This window comes from Sinocyclocheilus anshuiensis, unplaced genomic scaffold (genome assembly GCF_001515605.1).
Source record: "Sinocyclocheilus anshuiensis isolate Anshui unplaced genomic scaffold, SAMN03320099.WGS_v1.1 scaffold447, whole genome shotgun sequence".
Lineage (NCBI taxonomy): Eukaryota > Metazoa > Chordata > Actinopteri > Cypriniformes > Cyprinidae > Sinocyclocheilus > Sinocyclocheilus anshuiensis.
In genome coordinates this window covers 160248-166491 of record NW_015552615.1, presented here as the reverse complement: position 1 = coordinate 166491, position 6244 = coordinate 160248, and the positions used below count along the sequence as shown (strand labels likewise).

The 6244-nt window shown below is 34.8% G+C and overlaps 1 protein-coding gene across 1 annotated transcript in view; it reads left to right on the top strand.

Annotated features, from left to right (window-relative positions):
• LOC107665991 (potassium voltage-gated channel subfamily KQT member 2-like) overlaps nt 1–6244 on the top strand; it is a 48745-nt gene that overhangs the window by 14196 nt on the left and 28305 nt on the right.

Sequence of the window (6244 nt, the reverse complement as noted above, 5' to 3'; positions counted from 1 at the left end):
AGCTCTCTCTCTCTCACACACACACTCTCACACACACACACACACACACACACACACACACACACACACACATTAAAAAGCATGGGAAAAAACATGGCCATAAATATTATACAATATCTTAAAAGTAGTCCATATGGCTTGATAATATCACATCAGGCTTGCATGATAAAATGCATTCGTTCTTGAAAACTGATCCTTTTGTGCTCAGTAAATGATGGTTTGTAGGTGTACTGTCTCTTTAAGACAGCGGTATGCAGATGAGTGCGTCACATGCTTCTCTAACCACCTTCACACTTCAGAAAGGACTGTTGTAATGAGTGCTCTCATGTGCTATTAGAGTGTTTTCAATCACTGTCACACACACTGGTTCATTTCCAGAGAGCCGTTTATGTGTGTGTGTGAGGGTCACGAGTAGGTGGAAATGCACCTGTGACGCCAACGATTGCTCATAGTGCTTGTGTTCTTGTTAAAAGCGTTTAGATCTTGCTGCTGATTCCACACTATAATACTGACTTGTTTGTGTATGTTTTTTTGACTCTCAAAGCCATGATTCCCATTCACTTCCATTATAAGACTGATAGACTGCAACGGTTTGAGTTAAAAATCTCCGTTTGTGTTCTACTGAAGAAACAAAGTCACCTACATCTTGGATGCCCCGGGGGTAAGCAGATAAACATCAAATTTTCATTTTTGGGTGAACTATCCCTTTTAAGTTTTAACTCCTAAGAAGTCCAAAGTGCTGATCTGTGAGTGAGTATTGCTGCAGGTCTTCCCTGGTCTTCTGGTTTCTGTTTGTACATGATAAGTAAAGCGCTGAAGGAAACACATTGAGTCTGAGCATCAGTGTTTATCAAGAGTCTTTAAATCACATTATTACTCTTCTCTTGTTTCTCTTGTTTCTGAGCTCTCGATGGATCTGCTCCACTCAGCTGTGTTTCAGTGTCTTCAGCAAACCGTTGCGGGTTATAGTTGAGGATTTGATTATATTCACAGGTCTTCAGAGGGTTGTGAGGAGCGGCCGCATCTCGTCATTAGTCTCATAGCAGCTGTAATTACTGTAATCAGGTGACCAGAAGCTGTGGGAGCATCAGGCCTTAAGCAAACAGTAAATTAGAAAAGAAACATTAATGCAGGAGGTTTAATGAGCGTGCTAATGTACATGTGTGTGTGGTTTCAGTGCATTGAATTGATGTAGCAAACGGAATATTTAACTGCAATATGAATTTGAATGGGAGGAAATTGAATTAAATGAACAGTGTGTGTCACTAATAATGTGATGTGTAATGTGATTTTCTCTGAGTCTGAGCTTGTGTTGTGGTGTGGTAATTGACCGCGGTATTCATTGGGGTGTGTCTTATGCTGACCTTAACGTCTGTGAAGTTCTAGACTGTAATGTCCTCATGAACGCTTCCTCTTACTAATTTCATTGTTTCATTCTCATGAATCTATCTATCCATCCATTCATCCATCCATCATTCTCTCATTGCATGTGCATGGCCACATAAATATTAAAGCTTTGTAAAGCTTTTTAGATTGATGAACTTTGCTTTTCAAGTTAAAATTTTTTGATTTCCTTTTTATTTAAAGGGGTCCTATTATGCTCTTTTACATAATAGGTCTTGATTTTGTTTTGGGGGCGTACTAGAACAGGCTCTCATACTAGGCTTGGGAAAGCTTGCGTGTCTCCGACATAGTGATAACACTCGTTACCTTCTCTAGTGCAGCTCAACCAGGTCTCATCCCATTCGTCGATATTTGTGATATCACAAATCCCGGAAAATATGCGTTGTAGTCCAAACGAGTCGTTTGTTGTAGTTTTAAAAAAAGTGATTTCTGTTGAATAAAATATCTCCTTTTGAAGTGGACTTTGAGTTTTGTAACTTTGCAGATCTTTTTTATGCTCAAACAGCAACATTACAGACTAACTAAAGCTGAAAAAGTGAAAAAGCGTAATAGGACCCCTTTAATTCCACTTCCTTATATCCAAATTTAAATTCTGCATCCTGTTTGTTACATCAAGTCAAATTCAGAGACTGGTTTGAAATTTAAACCACTTCAGATAAACTCAAGTCAGAAATGTTGGTTTCTTTAAAACATAGTATTTTTTGGAAATGATTAAAGATTATTAAGACTTAAGTTTAAAAATCTCCCATTACATTTGCACATTTGCATGATGTGTTGTGAGTAGTCATGCATTTCTTTGCACTGAAAGCGATGTGTGTGTGTTTTGGTTCCCTGTAATCACTCACTGCTGTTTCATTCAGGAAATGGAAATGTAGTTTCTCTCTCCTGATTTCTCCTTCCTGTCTGGCTGATTTATTGTGAATCTGAGATCTACGGATGCAGGAGCAAATCAGGCAGTATGAGAGCCGTAGATGAGGAAACGCATGTGTGTGCATCCATTAGTGTGAACGAACGGATATACAGCAGCTTCCTGTGAGGGACAGTTCGATTATCTCAAGGAAACCATCATGGGACGTCCTGTGTGCTATCAGGAAAGAAAATCACACGTGAGATATTGTGTGTGTGTGTGTGTGTGTGTGTGTGTGTGTGTGTGTGTCATACTGCGGTTATGGGGCGAGAGGATGAACGGTCTCAGACACTACTTCATATACAGTATGTGTGGTGTGTCTGATCTACAGGACTGCCGGTTCAGTTCTGGTCAGTCTGACGACTGGAATCAGCTCATGCCACTGCAGGATAATGGTGAAATCAGAAATTAAGAAGAACATGCAAGTGCACTGCAAATAATCACTTCTTAAGTTTTTAATAAGTCTTTAATGCCTTGTTTCCCAGTTAAAACATCTACATTTCAATAAATTTTCTTGAGAAGCCACAATCCATGAGATATTAAGTATTTTCAGAGGATGCATCTTTAATACTCTATGTATGTTTTGCATGTTAATGTTTTTTATTTTTAGTAATATTTTGAACTAGTTTTTATGTTTCCATTTTAATTTTAAATGTAGGTAAAAAAAAATGTGTTTGTGTGTGTGTGTGTGTGTGTGTATATATATATATTTGTTTATTTTAGTTTTACTATTAATTATTTTAGTACAATATAAATTAAGTTAAATTTTTTTTACATTTTGATTTATTTAAGTTCATGTTTATTTTGTTTAAAGTAACAAAAATGTTTTTTAATGGTTTTTAGTTTTAGTTAACTACAATAACCCTGCTTCATCAGCAAAATATTTCACTAGTTTTAAGTATAAACAAGTGTAAAAATCTGCCAGTGCAGCAAGACAAAATATAGGCTTACTTATATTCGCAATAAAATAGATGAAAATAACTCATTATTTTTTGTTAGATATTTTAACTGGGGGAAAAAAATAAGAATATGATTTTTTTGCAGTGTGTGTGATAAACCTTGACTAAATAAACTATAAACTATACAATTAATAGTTTGTTTTTCAAAAGTCCAGTATTGCTGTTGTGTTTTGGATGCTGATATACTAGTCTTTACTGTCTTAACCAGGTAAATCAGAAAGATCTTGTTGACCAAATCTCATGTGTATTCACTAGTTAGACTGACTCTAACCAGCATAAACCATGATGGAAATCCATGTTTTGTGTTAATGCACACATTAAACTCACTGAACGTAAAGATCCTGAACCTGAAGGCCCGTTTTGTCCCACTGGAAAACTGTTTGTGTCCCGTACGGAGAAAGATTCCCGTCCCTCGTGTTCTCAGCAGTGCTCAGAGACGGCTCTCCTCCATATCGACGTGGGTGTTTTGTTCGGGGTCGATAATCTATAATTAGAGCTGTAGTCTTGTCATCTAATCCACTGGACAGAGGCCGTTAGCAGGACCGGAGGACTGGAGAAAAATCACTAAGATTATAGAGCAAATAGAGACTTCTGAGAAAATGAGCCCAAGTAAAGATCTTCAATCTTCTGGGCATATGTCAGAGTTTAATTTCTCTCCCGCGGAATAACAATAAAGCAAAAAGCCATGACAGAAAGGCCTTGTTTTACATTGATTTTTATCATGTTTAATGTGTGCTGTCAGGCATGACATGAAGTTATTAATAACTAGAAAATGTGTGATGTGGATGTTGTGGGCATTGCTGTGTGTTGCTAAGATGATCTGGGTGGTTGCTAGGTCATTGCTAGGTATAGTTCTGTGTGACTATAAGTAGTTTCTTACTGTCTCTTTGATGTTCTGGTTGTCTAGTCAGTGTTTAATGTGTATATGTGACCCTGGAGCACAAAAGCAGTCTGAAGTCGCTGGGGTATATTTGTAGCAATAGCCAACAATACATTGTATGGGTCAAAATTATAGATTTTTCTTTTATGCCAAAAATCATTAGGATATTAAGTAAAGACCAAGTTCCATTAAAGATTTTGTAAATGTCCTACCGTGAATATATCAAAACTTAATTTTTGATTAGTAATATGCATTGCTAAGAACTTCATTTGGACAACTTTAAAGGCGATTTTCTCAATATTTAGATTTTTTTGCACCCTCAGATTGCAGATTTTCAAATAGTTGTATCTCAGCCAAATATTGTCCTATCCTAACAAACCATACATCAATGGAAAGCTTATTTATTCAGCTTTTTTTTATTCAGATGATGTATAAAACTCAGTTTTGAAAAATCGACCCTTATGACTGGTTTTGTGCTCCAGGGTCACGTATATTATTTTTGGTTTATTTTTTATTATTTTTTTATATATATTTTTTATATAATAAATATATTATTATTTTTTTTTTTTTTATATTTATACATTTTATATATAATTTTTTATTACTATTTTATTTAGTTTTCATGGTTTTAGTTAACAATAACCCTGATTCTAGTTAACAAAATCGGCATTCAATTATTAATGCACATCTAACACCTACAGTAGTCTTCTTGGACAAACACCTTTGATATGATCCCTACACTGAAAAGTTTGCCTGGCAACAAAGACAGAGAAAAGAGATTTAATTCCCACACAAACGCTCTGATTGGCTGTTCCGTTGAATGTCCCAAAACCCTGTCTCTCATCTTCCTCTCTATTGTGTTCCTCTGTATCTGCGTGTGTTAGTGCTTGCTTTTGCTTGTTCTTTATCTAATCACCAGCTAATTAATCCTCGTTAAACACAGAACAGTCCAAGCTCATGTTCCGCCTTGATATTCATTAGGAGAAAGTGCTGACAAAGATGTTTGTGAGCGTGAAAATAGAACTAAAGAGGCAGAAAACTCTGAGTCGATGAGCTTTAGCTTTGCACACGTGGCCAGCAGAGCATTATATTTCGTCCGCTCGTACGTTAAGTCCAATTACACTTTACATGCCCGCTGGGAAGGATTACTGCACCGTGTCCGTCCACAGACTCTTTCTCCTGCTCTTTACTGACTGAAATGATGTTGCTGTGAAAACAGAGAAATCAAGACGCAAGAGTGTCATTTATCAGTGCAGTGTCATCACTATCAATCACTGTTACTAAACCTGTGTGAATATTACTTTTTACCTTTCCATGAACCATAACATGACCTCGCAGAGAAAATGAGATTCTTCTATTATCATGATGTTAAAGTGAAGAACAAGTGAGCCTGTACTAGAGAAAGATTTTCTAACCAAAATACTTAAAATGCATGAAAATAATGCATGGAAGTCAAATTAATCATTTTGCTACAATATTACTTTTTTCTTGTTTTATTATATGTAATATATATGTGTGTATTTATTTATTATGTTTTTTATTTTTTATTTATTAAGCAAAACCTTAGAATACATACTGAGGAACATGAAATCTATATATATATCAATTATTTTATATGTTATTTTTTATGTTTATACGTGTGTATGTGTGCATGTGTATATAATCATTATATTATATTATTACATTACAGTATACAGTATATGAACATATATATATATGTATATATATATATATATATATATGATTAATTAAATTTATATTATATATGTCATATATTTTTATGTAATATATTTTATAATGCATTTAATATATTTAAATCATATTATTATTGTAAATTTAGTATAATAATTTCAGTTTCTCTCCTTATTCACCTGTGCATACAGCAGTATTGCTTTTTTATTTTGCACTATGAAATGATTTTTGTTTTCTAATGAAATTGCATTAGCTCTAATAGTTAACTGTTTTTAATATTTTATTATGTAAATGATGCAGTCTAATTTTGTCGTGTAGCTTGTGATATAACTGCTTTCTCTAAAGGTTAGCTGTCAGTTTAGATTAGCTGTTCTTTTTCTGTAGAGTAGTTGATAGCTGCTT